This window comes from Malurus melanocephalus, unplaced genomic scaffold, assembly GCF_030028575.1.
Source record: "Malurus melanocephalus ecotype Western Australia unplaced genomic scaffold, MMel_1.1 scaffold_25, whole genome shotgun sequence".
Classification (NCBI taxonomy): domain Eukaryota; kingdom Metazoa; phylum Chordata; class Aves; order Passeriformes; family Maluridae; genus Malurus; species Malurus melanocephalus.
Window position 1 is genome coordinate 696,148 of NW_026623257.1, and position 24,756 is coordinate 720,903.

The following is a 24,756-nucleotide window of genomic DNA, read 5'->3' on the forward strand; positions in this document are numbered from 1 at the left end:
ATATCCCCGTCACATTAGGATAATTAATTATAGTCACATTTCTGCCTTACCTCATAAAGCTGATTGACTCTTTTCTTAGACACAGGAAAGCAGTATAATTTTTAACATACATCTGAAATACTGTTTGCATTAGTATCTAAAGTTGCTTAAACCTGATGTTGGAATAACCATATAATGTGTTAAAAATAAGCATACACATTCTACAGACAAAAACCATACAGTTCCTTCCTGAATGAGATAGCAATTAAGAGAAAAATAATCCTCTTTTTCTTGACACTTTTACAGCAGAGAGGAAATTGCTGAACAGATTTCAAAACTAGAGAGATCTGGAACTGCTTACTAAGGAGATATTGATGTAACTCACAGTATAGGTCTATTTTTTGACAGAGTCACTGGAATTACTTTGACAAATGCAAGAAAAAGAAAGTTGAAAGGGGCACTAAAGTCCAAGTACAGATAGAAGATCTTGCTATTGAAATCAAATTTATTTATGATGTGTCATAATTATCATTTTGCATGAGATCTATTTGCTGTGTGTCTTCAGGATATATGTCTATAAAACTGCAGTACCTTGATGGAGTCCTAGGAAAAAAATGGTAAAATATCTGAAAGTGGAAATATATAAATATTTTTGTTTATTTTACTTCTGTCATTTTAGCCAAGATTAGAAGGTTTTCATTACATCTTTGTAGGGAGAATGTTTATTCTCAGTCATCAGTTATTTGAGTCATATGAAAGAGAGACAGGCTTTTAAGCAAATCAAAAAAGTTAGGAAGGAGAAAATGTAAAATATAAACCAAAAAATCAATGCTAAATTTTGGATTCAAGGATGAACTTGACAAATTTAATCTTAAAAAACAAACAAAAAAAAAAAACCCCAGTGAAATATACAAATATGCTGAAACAGTACCCTTTGTTCTTCAGGAGAAAATTTCAATACTTAAGTCAAAAAGTTAATATAACCTGAGGCACCCACTTACAGCATACAGGTGTCTGAAGAAATCCCAAGTGTGCCTTATAATAGCATGTTCCATGAAGGCAGTCATTTGCATTAAACAGTTTCCTCATTTGAAAGAGATAAAGCATCATTATAAGAGGAACAGGTGATAYATTTCAAGTCCTTCTCTCCTGTGGATTCAGCTACCTCCAACATGGAAAGAAAAAACTTTTAAACCTTCAGCACAATATCTTCCCCTCCCAAAAGCAAGAAGATGGTATATTAATAATGCTTAGAAACTTCAGTGATGCTATGACATAGGTCAGCAGACCTTCTGCAAGGCTGAGGTGAAATTTAATATGGATTAGRAGCCCTGCAATATTTACATCATATMATGCTCCATGACAAGAGAGAGCAGTCATTTCTCATACAGAGTACAAAGAGCAAAACTGTCTTGTCACAACTGTTACTGTGACAGCCATAATTTTAACAACTATATATTTAATTTTAACAGCTATGTATTGGTTCATTTATCCTATTTGACAAAATATCTGCTAAAATGAAAAATATTTATTATTGTTTGCTTATTAATGAAGCTAATAGGGTACAAAAATTTGATCTTCACTAAGAACTCCAGCTAATTACCACCTCATCACACATGGAAAATTTCCTAGATGCTCTTTTTCCCAGGCCAGGATCAATTTCTAAAGGCTTTTAAACAGAATGAAGAAAAAGAGTACAGGCTTAATGCCTTCTCTGCTCTCTTGTGCACACTTGTATCAGTACAGGTGCATTATCATCATCGGGCATTTACCTGTGGTAAATTGTCAAACTTGCTTAAGTCTGAGGCTTAAGCCAGAGAAGAATTAATGTGGCTGGTTGAGAAAAATGTGAACTGGGCCCCTCACTTATCCTGCATCTGGCTCAAGCAGGACTTAATGACTGAATAATTTTTGCAATGAAGCAGAGGCCTCGTGGCATGGTGTTGTTCTAGCAAGAGACAGAAACCATAAGTCTCATACCCCCTTTACCACTCAGAGCAAGCCTTGCTGCAAATCTGGTCCATTAAGGAGATAAAGATAAGCTCAAAGAYCCTCTGGGCTCAGACAGTCTTTACTGCCACCAGAACTGGTGGAGATGAAACAAGCTTTATCTTTTGAATCAACTGTAAATTCTGACCAAAAGTGGCCAAGACCTTCATGATCCTCAATTCTTTATTAACTTTCTTACCAGTAAGAATGTAAATGAAGAGAAAGACTATTCCTTACAGACATGACCACAATTACCAAAGCCCCACCTATAAGACATGCAAGTATTCCTGTTTTGGGAAGGGCCAAAAGTTATAGCATAATAAAAAAGGGAGTTTCAGAGAAAAAAAGAGAAAAGGGGAAGGAACCCTATTTGCTTGGGATCAATTGACAGACTGTGTATATGTATAGACATATATATATATATATATATATATATATTTCTGATACATGTCTGTTACTATACCTTCTGAGGTGACACATATTAACACTCACTAGTCAGTTAATTTACCACAGGCAATTCTGAACCTGTTGTTTCAATAAAGTGTGTTATTAATGAATTTGGAYCATTAAATCTCCTGGTGAATTTGGCCAGACTTGCAGTGTTGGATTGGTAAACTGTGCTATTTGTGAGTCCCTACTCCTCAAAATTATTGTTGAATGAGGGTGACCAGACTTACAGTGTTGAATTGGTTCTAATCAGAAATTAATCCAGACACACCAAGTCTCCTTAATCTCTGAGGGCCAGATGGAAAGCAAGGGGGTTTAGTTTTCCAAATTGCTGTACCTTTTGTGCAATATTACCCCCTTGTCACATCCGTCGTGTGAGTAAAGAGACATTATCCAGTTCCTGGAAGCTGCRCTTGACTCTATCAGCCTGTGCTCAGACAATTACTACTTTGAACAGATATTCTTGGTTCCTAAGAGTAGGGGTCTGCTGCAGAAATAACCAGAATCTGCAATGCAGTCAGATCAAAAGTGGTTTGTTCCTGTGGCTGAGACAGAGAGCACGGGACAGCAAACCCAGGCTCTGCCAAATCCAGCTCTGCCYGCATGGAGCAGTGACAAAACTTGCATCCTTTAGGTTACACAACACATTCTTCTTCAAAACTGGGTCAGACACACAGGACATGATAAATAACAACAGACATCAAAGTCTTTCAGATACCGAGGATCCATAAAGTGCATACCTTTACGAATAATTCACTCCTTTGATAGATTGTACTGACAGATCATTGGCTGCTAATGTTGGCTAGTGAGGTCGGCAAGGGTCTGACTAATTAACTAACTAATAACTGATTAACACTAACTGCTTTGCATCCACAGGACATGTGCTGGAAATTACAAGGGGAAGCACAATCCAAGAATGTGTATTCAGGGAAAGGAACCAGGCGAATTTACATCCGTGTCTGGATTTGGGTGTAGTCTCTTTTCTTTGATTAAATGCCAGACAGAGAAATAATCAGTGATGGTTCTATGATTTCATTCTATTGTATAATTAATTGTCATATTAGGACATCAACATTCTCAGACACAAGATTAGTTACGATTTTATGTCAAAATCCCAAATGAATTCGTGACTAGCACTCATTAACAAATACCTCTGTTCTTTCTATATGCAAGCACATGATTCACACTGATATACTGTTGAGAAAAACAGAAATTTACAAGAAATAGGACAGTTCACCATGGAATACGTAAGAATGTTCTTCATTCTTCCTTCCTAATTTCTAGCCTTAGAAAAGCAACAGAGAGGGAAGATGGAAATTAGTGACTGAAATACTTCACCTGCAGTCCAGGAGCAGATAACATTTCTCCATGCCTAGAAATACAAGCAATTAGTGGAAATAATCAACCCAATCTGCCTTCCATATCAAAGAACAAGAAAACCTCTGCTTGAAAAATTAATGCACTTTGGATAATACAAAATTATTTATAAACTTCTAATTTTTGTCAACTCCTAATTTTTATAGCAGATCATCTCCTTACTGTTGAGGAACAAAAGACAGAAGAAAATGAAAGCCAGTGGTTAATTCAGGAATTCATATATATATATATATATATATATATATATGTGTGTGTGTGTGTGTGTGTGTATATATATATATATATATATATATATATATATACATAAAGAGAGAAAGTGAGACAGAGAGATAGGTATATAAACCCCTCTCCATTACATAATTTAAAATGTACAGTGATCTCAAAGTAAACTGTTTTCCAAAAAATATAAAGATATAAAGGAAGTTTCCTGCTCACCAAACATTATTTTTGATTCCAGCAAAGGACCAAAAAATTCCTTCTTTTTGCCACTKATTTTTAAAACAGGAATGCAAACTTGTCTAAATTAATTTGCAGATTTCATCACATATTTATGTCCTCTTCTTTTGTTTTTTTGAAGGGGAAAGAATATATAGAGGAATTGTTTGACTGAGCTGCTTTTTATAAAAAGGCCCTAAGGCTTTAATTTTGAGAGCAAAGAAAATAATGCTAAGCATTTTCTTCTTTTATTATTTCAAGATACTATGCTAGAAATATTTATACAGCATTAAATATATTATTTCATTACATTTTTCTGATATATTTAAACTTTCTTTTTGGGAACAAAGAAAATCCCTGAAATATTTGAAGTTTCCTAGGTAGATTGTAATATAAGTAGGAAAAAACATATGAAGGAGAACAGTTCAGGGCTGTTCAAGTATTATCCAAAGAATGTGAGCACATAACACTTTCTTTTTTTTAAATTAAAAAACAAAAAAGACCAAAACAAAACAAACAAAAAAAAAACAAAAAAAACAAACCCCTGGCTTTCTATTAAAGAACGGTACCCTCAACAAGTGCTGTAACATCCCTGGGCAGCTTTCAATTCAGGGTCAAGTTTCAATTCAGATATGAAAAGCATTTCTGAAGTAAATCTTATTGTCCTTGTTTGTTCTACTTTGGTTTCAAGTGAGCAAACTCTCACTTTCTGCAACATTTGTCTTGCAACAAAAATAGGAACATGTGCTCCAGGAGCACACCAACCCTTTTGCTGTAAGCACCTATTCTTTTGCACCACATGATTTGCTAAACTAAACATAATTTGAGAGTCCCATGATTCTGATAACCATACAAAGTCATGAACTGATCCTTTCCATGACAGTTTCCTAGTCACAGGACTGTGGCTCATCTGCACTGTGTAGCAGAACTCTACCTCTCACTTGTTTTGTTTCTCACCACTGCAGGTTTTGTTCAAACAGTTTCCATGAGGATTTTGTGTGGCTTGAGGATGGAAAGGAAAATTCARTTATGTACTTAATGGAGGATAAGGAATGGATAGAAAAATTACATAATTTTCTTCCCCTAACTTCCCTAAAGATTCTACATRCAGTAACATAATCATAAAGTTTGGCGAGGGAGATTTAGATAAACACTTGCCAAGCAGAACAYGTTTGGTTTTTTACTGTGTTTGGCAAGCACTTGGGAACAATTTGACATAAGAATTTGCTAGCTCAATGCAAAAGTGCAGAAAGATGCTGKCTGAGCTTATTCACATTAATAAATTGTGCCTGAGAAGCTCACAGCTACATGTTAGTATGAGACACTGGTGACTCCAGAATTAAGCAGAATGAGATTTTCTGTCCACCTCTCCTCCAATTGCAAACTGTAACTAAATAAAATTAAAAAGAAATGTGTTCTGCATGGCATATAAGAACAGCTGACCTGTGGCTGAATCCTAGATCCATGATCCTAGCTGAATCATATGCAGACATGTAAGCAGGAAATTCTCCCTTTACAAAACATGGATGTGGGTTGTAAATCATGTCTCACTCAGTTCTTGAAAAGAAAAGGAATAAAAAAGAGGAAMATTTCAGTGACAGGGTTGTTAAAGGAAAGCCCCCTGCACAGCAATCTCCCCCTCATTTAATAACTACACACAGATTGCGCCATTCTGGGCCTGTTTAGACCWAAGAAGAAGAATTAAGTGCTATTACACACCAGAAATTAGCCCTTCATATGCTCTTCTCCACACAAGGAAGGTAATGCCACTCAAAGGCACAAATGGCAGGTGAGGCAGTGCGGCTGCYCGTACACAAAAGGGTGCACGGGAAGCCCTTAGGGAAATGTATTTTCTACAGTGATAGGTGTTTATATAGGCACAATATTGGTTAACATGTTAATAACACAACTTGAAACATGCTGCAAAACAAAAGAGGCCTCTGTGAACTGACTGGAAGAAACAGCGTAGCGGTGCAGACCTGTAATCATCGCGGATCATGCCACACACCGCTGATCATTGCCATGGCAACAGATGGTGCTTTGTGACATCACCGAAATCAAGGGGGGAAAAGCAACAAGGGCAGACAGGCACCAAACAATCCCTGGAAGGAAGAAATTTGAGTATATGCATTGAGCTACCTGCAATGTGACACAGAGCAAAGTGCAAAGGAAGCTGGAGAAAGGACCGCGAGATGCGCACAGAGAAATTGCCAGTGAATAAAAAGGCTTCAYTGTAACCTTACAATTTTACCATGGAAATTACATTTGTGCTGAACATCTTTAGTTTTCCCTGATATTTTTCAGTAATGGGATGTGGGACAATCTATAAAACAAGCTCTCCAGGGAAGTTAAGAAAAGAGCAAAACCTTTTATATTTGTTTCACATTAGGGATGAGAAAAAAAGAGGCATGAGTGACACTCTTCAAGGGAGAGATATATCTTTGGTGAATAAAGAACAACAAAACAAAGTTGTGGGGAATTGGAACCAAAACACTGTTAATGAGACTGTGAGAGTCAGCTGGCATGACAGCTTGCTGCAGTGCAAGGAATGATGCTCTTATGGAACTTAACATCGTTGAAGTCTAAGTATTTTCATTGCTTTCCAATTGTTTTGGAAAAAAAAAGTGAGTAGTTTGACCTTTAAGATATGCAAAAACCCCCAATTTATGAACTGATCCAAATCTCAGATTTCCTGTGTTATTGGTATTTTTCTGTAGGTCTAAATTACATGGGTAAACCTATATAAGAATATAAGTAGATTCTTATTTTCAAGTTTGTTATCAAACCAGATATTTTGTTGCAGATTATGTTTTTCATTTACTGTTAGAATTTGACATTTCTGTTTGCTTGTATATTTTAGCATGGTGTCACAAAAATTATATAAAAGAACTGATCAATTATCAATAAAAAGAGTCAAAAAGGAAAAGAATGTCTGTGAGAAAAAGAAAGAATGACAAGTATGAAAACATTACTTTCAGTAGCAAGTATTCTGTGGAGGATGAAGTAGCATTAGTTCATRAAGGTGAATACTGCCTCATAGATATTTACTGGAATTTAGCCATATATTATTTTCCATGTTGTGTTTGCTTCTACATCTTCCATAGTGCAAAATATAGGAGTGCAATTAAGCTATGGCAAAAAATTAACCAAATAAAAAGAAATATAGAAGAAAACCAGAGAAAAATAGGTTTCAAAAAAATGCTTGCATACTTATGTGAATAACAAATATTTTTTGTTAGTTGTGGATATGCAAAAATTTCAAAATGTGTCAGTTGTGGCACATAGTGAAGAAACTTTTTCAACAGTTGCTCAGGTTCATAAGCTCTCTTTTTCACACCTACATAGATACATATGATCTAAATTTATTTTATTTTATCACTGGTACAAAAAAGAGTACTAATCATGCAGAAAAATCAGAGAATATGTTATTTCCAAGGTGTGAAAATGCCGAGCTAATGGTCAACCTTTTAAATTAGGCTTATATAGGAAATCAGCAGTAGCATTACTGAGGGTGTGGATTTGTATCAGGCTGACAATTTAAGAGTGTGRTGGCATGCTAATATGATGGCATTCTTCTTTACATAGAAAACTGATGTCATAATTTTAAAATAAATCAAACTGTGTCATTAGAGATGGAGTAACTTGGTCTTCTCTTGTAAAACAAAAGYTCCAGTCATATTTAAAATAATTACWAAAAWTTCTTATGACKATGAAACAAGCTTGRAAATGTTTGTGCATTATAAATAGTCACAACTCATAGTTTACGCATTATAAATACTCAATAATCATATGACAGAGWTTTCATCTCTGTTAATATTACTTTAAGACTGATATTGTGCTTTCACTTCAGAGCACTCTCAAAATTAACAAATTAAAGACAGTTTCGTTCATGTATCAGACATTTTTTTATGAAGCTGACAAAGCCTTTTTAATTAATTGACATGTGCAAATTCCTGTCCATGCGTCCACTCTTTGATTTCAGAGACAAGTTCTTTACAGGCTGAACAAACAATAAAGATGAAAGTACAAAAATGTGTTACAAATTTTATTCCAAAAACATCTAAATACCATCATCGCAACAGATGCTCATGGAGCCGTACTTTCTTTATTTTAAGGGAGAAAAAAACCCATGTTGAGTCTGCTCAACAGTAAAATAACTTATTTCCTTGGTGTTTGTTCTGATTATTCCATTACAGTATGCCGGCGGGAAGGATTTTGTTGCTACTTTACAGCAGTTTCTGTCTCTATGCATATGTTAGTAAGCTATAGGCAACATGTCTAAGAAGCTGTTAAAAGGAAACCTCAAATGATTTGTTCTGTACAAATACATGAGTACCAAGTAGATATTAGCAAAACCCATAGCAATGGACTTTAATCAGTATTTCAGCAGTAACAAGCTTCTTATCAAGAAGCAATTAYTAATACTAGAGGAGAGAGGTGGTTRCTGTTTTACTGCTTTATTGGTAGACCCTAGAAGAGCATAGAAGCTCTCTCAAAGTGCTGTTCACACACTAATCTTGCCACAAATAGCCCTACTGAACAGAGTGTCACAGCTCACATGGTTAGCACTTAGTCAGAAGGAATTCATCTCAGCTCTAGGAAAACCTCACAAGGGCAGCTCCTGAACATTCAGTCCGTATCTCCACAGCGCTTGCAGCGACGCCTGCACAGGGTTGAAGTTCACTGAAATGAATGTAAACAAAATTGCTTATCAGGTTGCAGTAGYGCACTGTCACTTTGCTGTAGTTTTACGTTCTTTGACTTCTAAAGAAAAAAAAAAAATTGAAAAGGTGTCAAGGTCATATATTTGGAATAAGTCCACTCAAGTATCATGAAATTTAATTTTACTTGCTTTCTTTTTCCAAAATTTTGTGTTTCCATAGAGAACAAAGCTGCAATTATTAAAGTAAGCATCTAAAAATCCTTTTCTTTTAAAGGAACCCTACAAGGAAATCATCTGTAAAGAGCATCAGTTCTGAACACCTGCCTGCCCAGGGGAAGYGGTGAAAGAAATCCTTGTTTTGCTTTGCTTGTGTGCACAGCTTCTGCTTTCCATATTAAACTGCCTTTATCTCATCCCACAATTTTTCTCACTTTTAGTCTTCCAGTTCTCTCCCCATCCTGCCTGGGCGGGAGTGAGTGAATGGCTCTGTGGGCCTTGACATCAGCCTAATCTTTTAATCTTTTTTTTTAATCAATTGATTAAAAAATATCCTGGTTTACTAGTCAGAGACCTTAAAAATGGTGAGTGCCCTTTTTATAAAACTGAAAAATGGAAAAGTATGAAGTTTTAACCAGTATGACTTAAATACCATATTTTTTCCTTTTCAATTTCTGACACAGCAGTGTTTCAGGAAGAACAGCAGCCTCCATGAAGTCAGTTGATTCTATTTCRCTATCATCAAAATATTGTCAACTACAATCCAGAGTAAATAGCAGGATTCCAACCACTCTTAAGTTGACTGGCTTCATTCCTTCACATAAGAGATGTTTAATTATCAATTAGAATGCAAAAAGGCAACTAGGTATCTCTATTGTAAAATGTCTAGACCTCCACTATTGATTGCTGTTCAGCTTTGAAAATAATTTTTAGAAATGTTCCATATGTCCTGAGGGTTTATAAAATAATATTTTGTGGTCCAGACTGGGATAAACCAGTCAATACAATGCCAATTTTTTTTGATATGAAAATATGTGAGGGTTAGGATATTTGGGTCAAATAAGCAATGAGAAAGTTCCTAAAAATTTAGGGAGGGCTTATCTAGAAAAAAAAAAAAAAAGATCTTTTTGTTCATTTATTCGTTTTAGTTTATTTCTCATTATTTGTACTAATCAAACATGATCCAAGTTAATCTTAAATTTTAAGACAAAACAGTGATTCTCCTAAGTCAGAAGAACTGAAATTAATTTAAACATCACTAAACCCATGACATACTGAATCTTAGCATGATTTTGAAAACAGATCTTTAATCATAAGTTTAGACTGCTGAGTAACCAGAGAAGACTCCTAGAAGACTTCTCTTCAGATGTTCTCTTCAAGTTTTATAAAAAGATTTCAAAAAAGACWTGGAATTAATGGTCATTTTACTTATAGAAATAAATTCAGCAAGAACAGAAAAKAATCAGAAAATATATATTTTCAGACTCCTCATAATGAAAAGCATAGTTTGATCCCTAATCTGACACAGCTTTAGGAATAATGTGAATTATCCTAAAGAATAGAGATTACCCAGTACACTGCAATTTAATATACTTACAAAGATAAAATTATGTAGTAATTGCATTACAACTGTGTCTTTTTAATGATTTAAGACTAATGCCTGCAACCATTTGACATCAGTCAGATATTTGTGGGATGACATTGTAAGTCTTGTGTTRCAGTTTTTGTCAGTGCTCAAGCATACATGTCAATGTTTTATCTACAGCACATGGCACAGACAGAAAATGTTTCATCTGAATAAATCAATAGGAATAACATTTTTATGCAAGAAACATTTTTATAAAAAGAAAATGTTGGGAGCTGGCAATTATGTTTTCAACTGAAATGCTTTAATAATGCTGTGCATAAAAAGTACTTTGTGGGGTACAAGACAGATCTAAGGTATCAAAATACTGAGAAGGAGAAAGATCCACCCAACAATTTCATTCAGAACTTTACTTCCCTCAGGCAGATRTTTGTAGAGGTGATTATACTGTTGTTTGGTGTTTTTTATACGAAAAGGAAAAAATTCATTGGTAACTCCCCTGAGATCCCAAGTGTTCAGTCATGGTCACTACCCACACTATGAAGAGACTACGAAGTGTTCAGGCCTGATCTTGCTCAAGCAATACTTGGTTAAAAGACCTCTGCTTTTTATCAATGTAGYGAAAATTTAATATCTCTAAACATGAAAATGTACTTGAAAGAAGAAAAGCTTTCCATAATGGGCTCACAGGGGGAAAAAAAAAATCCAGTATTTTGGCCATAGGGAGATCTTAGAAATGTTTTTTGGAAGTGGGCTGATTGTTTTTGAAGAATCTGTATAGGTGTAGTTTCTGGTGCCTCTGACAGGTTTCCTTAATGGTGCAGATGTGTTTAATTAGTAGATAAATTTAGACCTCTTTAAAGACTTTAAAGAACCATATCTGAATCTAACGTAGAATTCTTATTATTTCAAATTACAAAAACCTGCAAATAGAAGCAAACAAAAAATACTCTGCCTGCCTCACAGAAGTAGACTTATTTTTCTGTTACACTTATGCTAAAACTAAAGGTTTAATCCTCTTCAAAAAGGTTTCAAAATCTTGTGCCCATTAAGACTAGGAGTGATATTTGTACTTACAAATTTCTCTGTGGTAGCAAACAGCAAGCACGCAGTGTGCTGCAGTCTGACAACATCTAAGCAGAGTAAGTTGAGCCTTCACTAATGGCACAGCAATTTRCTTCCTTTTGCTGCTGCCTCATTTTTGCCAACCCATGCTGTGTTTTCACATTTTGTACTCACTCATTCTAGGAGAGGTTGTCTCCTGCAGTAGCTCTGTACAATGGCCAAGAAAATGAGATTCTGACAAGTGAATTCTGTGGATACAGTCTCCATGCAAGTTATAAATAACAGTGCCCACTAATCTGAAAGTATAGGTTTGTTTGATTGATGTACTAAAAACAGTCCTAAATGGTAATTTCCTTATTGGAAGTGTCAGGTGAGAGGTGTACAATGGCCACATCAAAGCTTTTGGCATGGCATAATAAAGTTTTGCAGGTTCTGCACATGCAAAATTATGTTGCAGAAAGAGATTTTCTTATGAGAACAGATCTGCAGAGGACACTCTGAGGGATGAATTTAGTTTTGTAAGCCAWCTTCAGAGAGGGTACCTCTGTTTTTAGGTACCCCAGAGGGCTTGGATTCCTGGTAGGTCTGCATGAAGRTGARGCCTTTCTCCTTCCTCCCTTTSCACAAAAGGAAGCTGAGAAAGCAGAAGGAGCACAGTTTGGGCAAGAATGCTTCTTGTCTGGGTGAATCACCATGGCACTGATACCCACTGGATGTTCGCTCACAGGTCAAGGTTAAGCAGAGTGTAAAGGATTAGGTGCACCTAACAAACTGAAAGAGCTAAGTTTAATAACAGCAAAGAKCCAGGAACTGTGCCATTATGGCTGAAGGTCTGCACTTTAAAGAGAGACAAAAAACCACCGAGGAGCTAGAAATTAGCTTACTATATAAAATATATTGTGTTTTAACCTACTCTGTGTCTCATACCAGCTCATGACTAATTTAACCCACAGTCTGTTGRAAATGGTTTTTAATTGTAATGAAATGTGCTTGGGAAATGAGGCCATTAGTTTATCTAATGAAGTGTCCACATTCACATCTGCAGGTGYAAGCTGCCTTCATTTTTGTAGCAGGGTAAGACTATAAGAAAACTTAACAGTATGTAAAAGATTGATGTGTTTCACTAGACAAAGAATGGCTTTTCAGGCTTAYGAAATCTTTAAAAAAATGATTTAGCATAAGAAAGGAATAACTGTTCTCAAACTTGCCTGATCAAAATCAGTACCAAGTGCTCAACTGTTARCTCTAAAATCCTATTTGATGAATTATTACACAGAAAACTGAATCAATTTTTACCATTGTGTATTAATGGCTTCTCTACTGATTTTTAACTTAATATTTCCTCATCTGCCCACCTAAACATAAATTAATTGAAATGCACATTGATTTCTTTGYAAAAACAAGTAGATGTACAAGCAGTTAATCCACGTTCTGTGACTTTTCCTGCCTTATTTAAGAGCCATATATTCCATAGAACCCAATACAAAGCAGACATAAAAATACCTTCTGGTGTCCATTAGTGTGAATTGTTTTATGTTTGGTGACAATAACTGACTTCTGAAGGAGTGTTTCACTGGGAGTCCTAATTAAGCATAACTATGYAAAGATAGCAACATGCTTCACAAAGTTATAGTTAGTACATGCATACACAGATTAGCTATTTAAATGTAACAAAGCTTTCCAGCAAGACACTGCTTTGCATGCTACTTTATTAACTGTAAGCTTTTGATGTCCTCTGTTTCTGTCTGGAAACCACAGAATATCACATCAGGCAAGTGAAGTTAAAGAACACAGGAAATATGGGTCTGAGCACCTTATAATTCCCACTCATCTATCACATAGTTTTTGCTATAGACAAAAAGACAAACAAATCTTTCCAGAGATCTGTGTTTAGGTTTTGGTGATAATGTATCACTGCATGCTGGATTCTCTTGATGTATGTCCTGTTTCCAGCCAGGACAGGGTTCATTTTTGCAGTAGCCAGAAGGGGCATGGCCTGGACCCAGAGGTTATTCTGACCACTGCACCTCATTTTTTGGGCACAGAGGAAGGGGTCCCTTCCCAGTCGTGTAGYGTAGTGGTGTGGATGGGCATGGTTGGAGTTTGCACTTGGGGAGATCTCAAGTGTGAATTGCTCACTTCCCATGCACACTCTATTATCGATATTGTTGCTGTTGCTGTTCATTTTCATATTTCATGGCTGTTTCCAGTAAATTGTTCTTATCTCAAYCAGTAATCTTTACCTCTTGTGCCTCCAATTTTCMTCTCCATCCTGCTGCAGTGGAGAGGTATAGAGGGATTGGGGGCTGAACAAGTGACTCACGGCATGGAGCATTTCAGTGGGAGCACTAAATTGGGGAATACCATTCCTAAACCATGACTGTATGTTTATGTCGAAATCTGAGTACCTTAGAGTGCGTCTACTYCATGGGTGAAATAGTCTTATGCATTCGTTACACACTGTTGGCCACAGTCATATCTTCCCAAAGCACTACATATAACACTATCTTTCCAGAGCTGTCCTGTTATTTCTCTATMGATTTTGAAAGATGCTGTATTGGTTTTAATTTAATTTTATTGAAATTAGAATTTTAATCCAATGATATATATGAAAACTAATAACAGGACTTGTAATTTGGGCAGGAAGCTAAAAATTATAACTGTATAGTTATATAACTATCAGTATTYAATAAATAAATATATAACTGTCAGTATTTACTGACACTGAAATGAAAATAAGTCTTAAACAATGCCATATCTTATTTTGAAAGCTGAAGGTTGCTTTAGAAATCCAGTTTTTGATCAGTGGGATCTGTTAACTACAAAAAAAATATTATAGAGAGAATGCATGTTCCTAAATTACAGTAAATTCAAGAGGTATTTAAGCAGAGGCAGCAGCAAAGGGATAGCTAAAAGGGTGAGAAATGTGCAGATCACCCTGGGACACGGCAACTACTATTGCAAATGAGCATGTTCACACAAAAGAAAGAACACATTTCCCCAGGTGCAGGGGAGRGGAGCCCAGAATTGAATGTTCATCAAGCTCTGCACCTGGAGGGCAACAGGGATAGCTGAGAAGCAGGCAGCAGAAACAAATCCGAATTATAAGGGTGATGGAAAAAAAGAGAAACTTTATCTGGAGACTTAAAGAAGACTTTAAAAAATTGCTGAAACCAAAAAAAAAAATAAAAAAATAAAAAAAGAGGTAGATGTTCTTGACTAAGAGCAAACTTGAAAGAACTGGCCTTATTCATGTTCCAGTTCACTCTGGTTAGTCCATTTGCAAAACTTCAGGGGGTTTAGCTCATGTTGAAATACAAATTGATTTTACAGGTTTTGGTCTAAATATAAAAGTCTACTCAGATCCATCTGAAACTCAGGTCAATGCTGGGTCTTGTGACATAAACAGCAGTGAAAGTTACTGTGCAACAGAGCCGGGTTTGATCAGTCTGTTTGGGTGGCTCCAAATAAATAACATCAAACAAGCAACCACTTCCCTTTCCATCTTCCAAAACAAATGTGAAAGCACAAAATCAGTATTCTTGCTAAAATCTGTTTTGGCATCCAGTAAGCATGACAAATGATATCCTATGACCTACAAATGCAAATTGCCACATATYTGGGAGATGTAACAAAACTTTCTCAGTCTTTCTAATTACTAGCATGGAAATATGTACTATTAATTTTCAATTTCATTGACAACCTTTAACACTCAAAATGATCCAAATTAATTTAATCTACTCCTSCATCCTAATTTAGTTCCAAAGAGTATTTTAGTAAAATATCTTGCCTGAAAGCAATGAAACAACTACTACATTGCTGGGTCAGTGTACCCATGTTTCATCTCTTTCACTGTTATATTTTACAATCTAGAATYAAGTGAATTTCACCAAACAGGAAAGTCCTCGTCTGGAGACCAYAACCATCATGGAGGTTCTAGGTCACACAGAATAATAGAATATGCTGAGCTGGAGGGGGCCCACAAGGATCATCATGTCCATCTCCTGGGTTTGCACAGAACTCCAAAAATCACACCGTATGCCCAAGAGTATTGTCCAAATACTTCTGGGTGAAGAAGCTTTCCCTAATATGCAACCTAAACCTTCCCTGACACRGCTTCAGGCCATTTCCTCAGGTCCTGTCACTGGAAGAGTCCGAGAGAAAAGTTGGTGTCAATCCCTCCTCTTCCCATCATGAGGAAGCTCTACCCGCACTGAGATCTCCCCTCAGTCTCCTCCAGGCTGAAAAGAACAAGTGATCTCAGTTACTCCTCATATGGCTTCCCCTCAAGGCCCTTCACCATCTTTGCTGCCTTAATTTGATAGTCTCTAACAATTTAATGTCTTTTTTATGTTCTGTCACCCAAAACTGCCCCCAGCCCTCGAGGTKWGGCYGCCCCAGSYCAGAGCAGAGCGGGACRATCCCCTCCCTTGCCCGGCTGGYGATGCTGTGCCTGATGCCCCCCAGGACAGGGCTGTCCCTCCTGGCTGCCAGGGCACTGCTGGATCAGATTCAACTTGCCATTGACCAGGACCCCCAGGTTCCTTTCTGCAGSRYTGCTTTCCATCTTCTCGTTCTCCAGCCTGTCCATATGTCCAGGTTTGTCCCATCCTAGGGGCAGGATCTGACACCTTCCCRTGATGAAGTCTATACAGCTGCTGATTGTCCAGCCCTCTGATTTGTTGAGATTTTTCTGCAGGGCTTCTCTGCCTTGGAGGGAGTCAACAACTCCTCCCAGTATTGCAACATCTGCGATTTTGCTCAGTGACCCTTCCAGCTCTGTGTCAGAGTCATTAATGCAGATGTTGAAGAGCACAGAGTCAAGGATGGAGCACGGTGGAGACAGTGACAGGTCACCAGCCTGATGTCACCCCATTCACTATCATCCTTTGTGCTGACCTGTGCTGAACCAGATTCTCACCCATCACGTGATGTGTTTATCCAGCTGTGTGCTGGACATTTTGCTCAGAAATATCCTGCTATAGACAGTATCAAAAGCTTTCCTGAAATCCCAAAAGACTGCATCAGCTGGCTTCCCTTGATCAACTTGGTGGGTTACCTTGTCATAAAAGGAAATTGGTTTTGATTAGCAGGATCTTGTCTCATGAAGCCATGTTGACTGTGACCAATGATTGCACTGCTTTCCAGATGATTTTCAATACCTCCCAGAATAATCTTCTCCATGACTTTCCCAGGCATTGATATGAGGCTATGGTCCATTCTCCCAGAACACCAATAGCTGTTCAAGCCACTGGCCTTACTAGTAAGTGCTCCCTGTTGTATTAGTCAGCTGCACTGTGGAAGCCTTGCAWATATAGGGAAATGTTTAAAAGACCATGAATCAGCTCTTTTTGTGGCAACAAATGAAGAGCATCTTCGTTATTACAATAAATTAAACTTCCTTTTTAGTACAGGCAYACAGATCCTCCCCGCATGGAGCAAGATATCTGATATTTGCCCACTGCACACAAATAGACAGCCTTCAGACTTCTGCCTGAATATATGGTGAGCAAGATGCTATTGAAAATTTCTTGGTATGTGGGTAGACAATGCTGTRTTCGAACTGATACAGAATGCACATCTTGAGAATTAGCTATGTTATTATTCCTTTGCCAGCAACCAACCTGCCCRTTAACTTGCAAGCTAAATTCTGAATGATATCCTGCCCTTCTTTTCAAAGACTTTAGTGGGAGTTAAAATTCAGTGGGAGCTATAATTCCCCCAYGGGAGAAGAGGGAATCTGCAAGCTGAGGTAAACAAATCTTCGCCAAGTCATGTGTACATATTTCTGAATTTCTTATTCATGTTATCCAAACCCAGGATTAGGGATGAAAAAAGAACAAACAGCTAAAAGAGTGCAAGAAATACATTTGCAATCACTGGGCTACTCTCTTTTTATGTGTAAATCAGGTTGGTGCCAAACAGTCTAAGCTAAGCCAATTTGCAGCAAATGAATGWCTCACTTTATTCTAGGTTAGGAGCAAGGTCATTAACATATTTTCAGTTTTATATTAGAAATCAGACATATTTTTTAAAAGCTTATTATCTGTGAAAACCCTYGTGACATCTCTTTTTACATGCTGTACTATTAATGCACAATTCCAACAGGTTGTCTGTGCATTGGGATGAGTGATAATCAAAGGCACATATCACTAAGGGACAACTCACCATTTCCAAGCGTAAAAGACAGACTATAAAACCAAAATGTTCTTTTCTTTCCTGAAAATGTACAGTGCTTGTATGATCACAAGTCTTGCATAGCCATTAACAGCAAAAGAAAATCAAACTTTTACAGCTGCTATTCCAAAAGGAAGAGCAGAAAATCTCGTAAGTTTCCCTGTGATCCTGAGTATCATAGAAGGGAGTGGTACAGAATTTCTGTCTTTAGCTAACACAGAGTCTTCCCTTGAAGTCTTGTGYTTAAACATATCTAGTAATCTGACCCAGACTGTTCACCTTTCTCCATGGAAGAAGTTAATACTGAAAAATCCCAGATTCACAGAGACTGTATTTAGTATCTCTTACATGAGTATTTAACAGATCTTCCACAGCAATTAAGAACCTAACTATCCTAAAACATCTCTGATTAAAAAGCTTGAGAAAAATGACCTGAAGAAAGACCCTGAAGTAATCAAATAATGACAAAACATAGACTGAAAATACTCACATATTCACGGGCATGAATAAATTGCTCCAGCACAATCCAATCCAGATTACATAAATATGTCCCATGTAAAGCTCATACCTCCATTGACAAAGAACAGTTGGGTAGCAAACTGAAGTATAAGGCACCTGGACTTTGAGCATTTATTCAGTTATAAATAAAGTTTTTGTTTCGTCATTATATTAGAAAATATGAAAATATAATTCTGTTTGCTACTGTTACACTAGTAGCTCTGACTTATAGCTATTATTAAACAGATTACTAACGCTGAAACTCAAGGCACCATATTTAATGTGGTTAACATTGGAATATGTAAGATAATTGTATGATTGAAATAGAAAAGATGTCTTATCTCAAATTACTAAATTATTGACTGTTGAATTGTATGYCCTGTTATCAATGAATTAAACACACTAATTTTTATCACAATAACAAAATTTAGTAACTCATGCATATAGAAAATAGTAAATTTTACAAAATGTTTGAGTTTTGGGCAATTGTAGAATTATTTAGGATGTGAGTAAATGATTTAGCTTTTTATTCCTCTGTTAAGTCATGTTATCAGTTTTATTTACAATGAAATAAATTCTGAAAGAATGTACTGAGATTTGCAATTTGCCTAGTAGACATAATGAAAGTACATGATTTGTCCTTCTAGCAAGAAAATATATCTGGTAGCAGAGGGCATCTCAGACTGAACTCTAGCCACCTGCTTTCATGATCAACTTTCTTTTCTGAATCAATAAATAGTTTTTATGCTATTATTTAAGTTAGTTCACTGCCACAATAATTTTGAAGTAATTTGAGAATAGAAGACTGGAAGTAATAAAATYTGATTTAAGGTAAATTATCTTAATGTCCTTGCCTCGTGATTGAACTGACTGAGATCTTATTTAGGTTGGGGTTAGAAATGATAACTTATCTCCCCTAAATTTTCCAGAGAACATAAAATTGAGCTGCGCAGAGTCAAAACTCTGYAAATCATGGGAGATGATGTGTGTACTCAGTGATTAAGCTGCACAGGGAAATGACGCAATCCTTAAATGTTAACGGATGCTTAGGGAATTAATTTTATTTCTAGTCTGAAAGGTGCCCAATAGTTAATGCTTTTAGGGCTGCTTCAAGTCTGAGATATGGAGCAATATGTACAGTATTACATGGGATTTTAGTTACTTTTACCTCATGATCATAAAATAAGAATTATGTCTCTGCCTATGGCAATTAAAATTGTATTTATACTGCAATTAAACACACAAATYAGAGTGGGTATAGTTCTGTTAGATTACTTGAAACATTCAAACATTAAACGCTGCAAGTGGCAATGACTGAATKCCACCTCTTTCATGGCCCCAAGTGTTAAATGTCAAATGCTGGCATCAGGAGAAACAAACCAACCAACATATCAACCAGGTTTTGGTACAATTGCAAATTGCAATGTTATAATAGCAAATAACAGATGGGCTAATTTTCAAGGCCTGCCACAGGAGAAGGATGCAGAAGGACAGAAAAAAAATGCCTTCCTGAAGTGGTAAATTGAGATAACTGGAACTGATTCATGAGATAATTCAAATAAAAGCAACTTCATGTACTTTTGTGTCTCACTTWGGTCAAACAAGACAAAGTTGCAGACTTACTAAAAGGAAATTTCACTTAGTCTGTCAAAAAAATAATCTAAAATGACATGACACCAATGTGAAAGTCTGAGTTGAGATGCAATGAAGATTTCAGTGTAACAGTTGGTTATAGAGAAATAGAAATGTAAACATAAAAAAAAACTGTCTTAACTTCTACCCGTGTTGGATCTGAACACATTCAGACTTAGATGGAGTGACACAAAATTGGGCAGATAGTCTATAATCCTTTCTTGTGCACAGAACACTGTATGTTTCTTCAGACAGACCTCAGAGATGCTTGAGCTGCTTAGACCAGAAGTGATGACTGCTTTGTTACTGTTGTATAACTTCACACAGAGAGTTCAAGTAAAATTCCATGGGGCTGGGCAGATGATGTGCTTGGGAGCAATGAAGTGACAGCTGGGGCCTCTAAAGGAACTTTTCTGATGATGCTTCATGTTTCTGCAGTGCAGTCCAGTATCATAAACAGATCCCTGTTTACTTACACAGTGMAGGGTTGGATATAGAAAAGAGCTCATGTCCTTAAGTGAAACAGTTAAATCAATTCAGTCCAAGCTGATGATGCCSTACAGCCTCCAACCCCAGAGTTAACCTTTCAGTGATTGCCTCAGGATCTTTGATCTAGATCAGCCTGAACAATAAAAACATGCTCTTGGTTTTCTAGGGAATTTAGAGGCAGGGAARAAGAGAGTTTGAGTAGTTATCTTTTCAAATTGCTGTTCATCTCTATTTATGTTCCTAGTGTAATGAACGGATTTTTGCCTGACATGATATGTATTGACCCAAAATGCYCACAAATTTGAAAATCAATCAATATTTTGTGTACTCTTTCCAGTCTTTCCATTTTTTCAGTTGATGGATTGCTACACTTGTTYGGGCTGTACTTTCACTATCATTAAAAATAACGATGCTTTCTCTTCTGCAACACACTCTTTTAGCAGCCAGCAGCAAACACAATAAAGCCCAGGAATACTATTCACTCTCAGGCTGCCTCTCTCACCTCCACATATCTGGACCATTTTCCCCTGTTATCAACTATAACAGGGAAAGTCATGTTCAAACAATCATTATTGCACTAAACCTGAATGATTGCCTGATGAATTTTGGAATGATGTCTCAGTGTGACTCCCTATTTATGGGATTTGGGCAAAATTAGGGCAATAGTAGCTTTTCCAGAAAATCAATTTGCTACTTTAAAAGTAAAGGGCTAATTTGATATYACAAGAGCTCACATTTCCATGTGAGATAAACTGTATATGATACATAGAAACGAATATGCTTAAAATCTCTGATCAAAACACTGTACAAAATTCTGAAGTTCATGTSCAGTTATGTGATAGGAAACTGCCATGCATAAATTTACATTTTGATTCACAAGAAATGCTGAGTTAAAAATATGTTTATATGCTTGAAAACAGTAAGAAATGGCAAACATGCAGTTAACTAATATTTTTTTATAAAAGTTTTTTTAAAAGTTTTTTTTATAAAAAAATTATATCTGATAATTCTTTTCTTTTAGGCTTCCCACCATTCTTCATCTCAATGGGATTATTTCAAAGATCTTTCCATAAAGGTCTTTTTTTCAAGGTAAAGACACATGCCTATTTTTATAGGATATTGGTGTAAAATAATAAGCTCCTAAAAGATGAATTAGTTTAGCCTTGTTGTTTAGAATATGGACACTTACTAAGCTGAACATAAAGCCACATTGATTGAATGTTTTCATATTTTCTTAAACATATAAAATGTAAAAAGATTAGGATTAAGTAGACAGTGGTTCGTAAGTTATATAACATACTGATAATACTTTCAGTATCTATCAAATGAGTCAAAAGCTGTGTTTCATTAATTAGCCCACCAGACTTAGCCAGAGAAGGTTTATTACAATTAACAAGTGTAATAACAATAATTTCCAATGGCAGCTTCCTACATAAAGGCCCAACATTTTAAAATCATTTGAAATAAGTAGAACTGACCTACCAACAGATACAATAATAGAACTCAGGAGTTYTTTGCTTTCTAAACTTTATAAGACCTATTTTTTGTGAAGTTTTGATTAATTACTATGCCTAGCAAAGTTTTATTGTTTGATTTTTTTAAAAAGATGAGCATAATTGTAAAATTTAAGTCTTCCAGACTTCTCATAATGCTTCAGACATTTTTCTGATCAAAGGAAGATAACAGTGRAAAATCCCTTTCCCATGGTGAGTGGGTTTTATTGCTGCAGTTTCGGTTTTGTTGTTATGGGTTTTTGTTTTTTTTAATTTGAAAATCTTTGACATTTGTCTTTTTTTTTGTGACTGGTAGCTGCGGAATATGGCTGGGGTGACATCAGGTAAACTACAGTAGTCTTTCTGACAGAAAGGTTAACACACATTTAGCACTTCTAAGAGTATGGAAACGAAGCAATCTCTAGCAATACAGTGAGAGAAAAGAAGGAACATGCTAGCAATTCTTAACMTCAGTATGGACCTTGCTATGTACTATTCTCATACTCTTCAACAATTTGTTTGTGTGGCAGRCTAGCAAATATTCCCAGTACACGGGCTATTTAAGTCTTCTGATTAAGCCAAAGGAAGTCAATATAGACAGTTGGCTGCTTAAATCTATGGATTTTACTTATTGTTGGKGTTGTTGGAGTAATTGTTTCGTAATCAGTGCTACACCTCTTCAACAGATGCCATTCTTAACACTGTCACAATGGTCAAAGCCATGCTTGCCAAAATACTAAAACTTTGAGGAGATAGTAGAAAAATATTTTTAAAAAATCACAGCATTGAATGTCTATTTTTTATGGACTACAGCTCTGCAGGAATATTGTAGATTCAAATAATTATCAAAGGGTTACATTGAAGGACAAAGCACTGCAGCCAGATTACATCACCCTTTATGGAATGATCTTTGTCACAGCCAGTTCCACATGAAGTACAAAAAAATCTTTCTACTGCAGCGCCATTGAGATTTCCATTAAAGGAAGGGTTTCTCACCAGGCAGTAATTCAGTCCTAATATTAATAGCATCAGTAAAAGTTCCTCTGATGYAAATTCAAAACTTATATAATAAATCAACTGCAAAACATTTTATCCTATGAGTATTTGAAAGAGTGTCACTGATCTTTGAAATTTTCAAGTATCACAAAAAAATGAGAGAGCATAAAGTCCTGAAATGCAAAATTTAGGATTTTTTTTTTTCTGTTCTAGAAAGCTTGCTGCATCCTTATGAAATCTTAAAATTTTAAATAGAATTTCTTCCAATATAAGCAGCAGACCTTTTTTTTTTTAAAAAAAAAAAAAGTTTATTTACATTGAATTTTTTGGCTTTAGTGGTTTTCTTCCCCATTGCTACAACAATAAATAAGCAGATCTTGAAAATCACAGAATCACAGAAACAAAAAACAATTTAACAAATTAATGGGGTATATTATGAAATTCTTGAAGCACAAAGGTTCATAAAAAATCCAAACCACTGAGACCTTGACTTCACTCAAAAAAAAATATATTATTAGAATAACTGTCTGCCCTTCAAATAGCTCACATAACTGCTTTGTATATGTGGATCAGGACACAGCCAGAAAAGATGCTCAACATCCCTAAAAATCCTGATAAGAAATTCAGTCTTTGTGTATGATGTGGGGAACCTGCTCTTCACAGMGAACATATTTAATAGTCTTTCACTGAATGAACAAAACTGAGTAGAGTGATCTGTGCCCACTCCTCTTTGCATTAAGCTGGGCATGGCAGAAAACAGGGGAGTAAGACCTTTTGTCAACATCATGAGACATGATGGTGCAATTTTTAAAATATGCAACAACTTAAAAGCAAAATTACATTGTGACAGYAGCAAGATCATTGGAGAAAATACATTTCAGCAAGTACAGCCAGTTAAAAGAAAATTTATGAGACAGCAATAGCTGCCTCAACAACAAACCTGTACRTTTATAAGCATGCTTAAACTATTCTGCTTTAAATTCTAATGGAGCCTGATTAATTTAGATAGACAGAAATCTAATCTGTGTTCAATACAGCTGATCCAMAGCACAGTAAAACATTTCAGAGGGCATAGTTTCAATAGCATGAACAGTATTAAAACTGACAAAATTGTATCTGTTTTCTGGAAGTTGAGTTTCCTCAGCTATGACAAGGGTGTATAGAGCAGCAGCACCTATTTTATCCCAGCCTTCAAACTGTATTTTTATCCTGCTCAAAACAAAATAAAACTTGAGTCTGTGAATTGCTTTGGTCTTTTGATGAGTACAATACAGTAGCCTGGTGCAGTTTCTGTTTCCTACTCAAAAATGTGTCTGTGAAAATTACGAATCATCTGTCCTCCAGGTTAGGACTGCAATCTTCATACTCAGAATAACTACCAATAGTCAGAAAGGCAAAATAATTTMAGAAATTTTGCCTGGATTTAATTCATAATTAGGCAGATTTAACTTAAACTGCAGACTTCAGAAAACATAGATAGGCTTTCCTCTTTGGTTAACTGACTATTTTGAAAGATAAGCATGTGTTAATTATAGGCTCATCTTCTCCATCCCCAGGTTAGACAGACAGCTGATGAATTAGCAGCGTGCCCAGCTGTCCAAGAAGGCAAACAACATCCTGGCTTGCTTCAGAAACAGTGTGTCCAACAGGGCAAGGGCAGAGATTGTACCCCTGTACAACCCTGGCACTGGTGAGGCCACACCTTGAATCTTGTGTACAGTTTTGGGCCCCTCATAACAAGAATATTGAGGTGCTGAAGTGAGTCCAGAGCTAAGCAATGAAACTGGGAAAGGGTTTGGAGCACAAGTCTCATGAGGAGCAGCTGAGGGAGCTGGACTTCTTTAGCCTGGAGACCAGAAGGCTAAAGAGGGACATTATCACTCTAAATTACCTGAAAGGAGGCTGCAGCCAGCTGGGGGTCAGCCTCTTCTTCY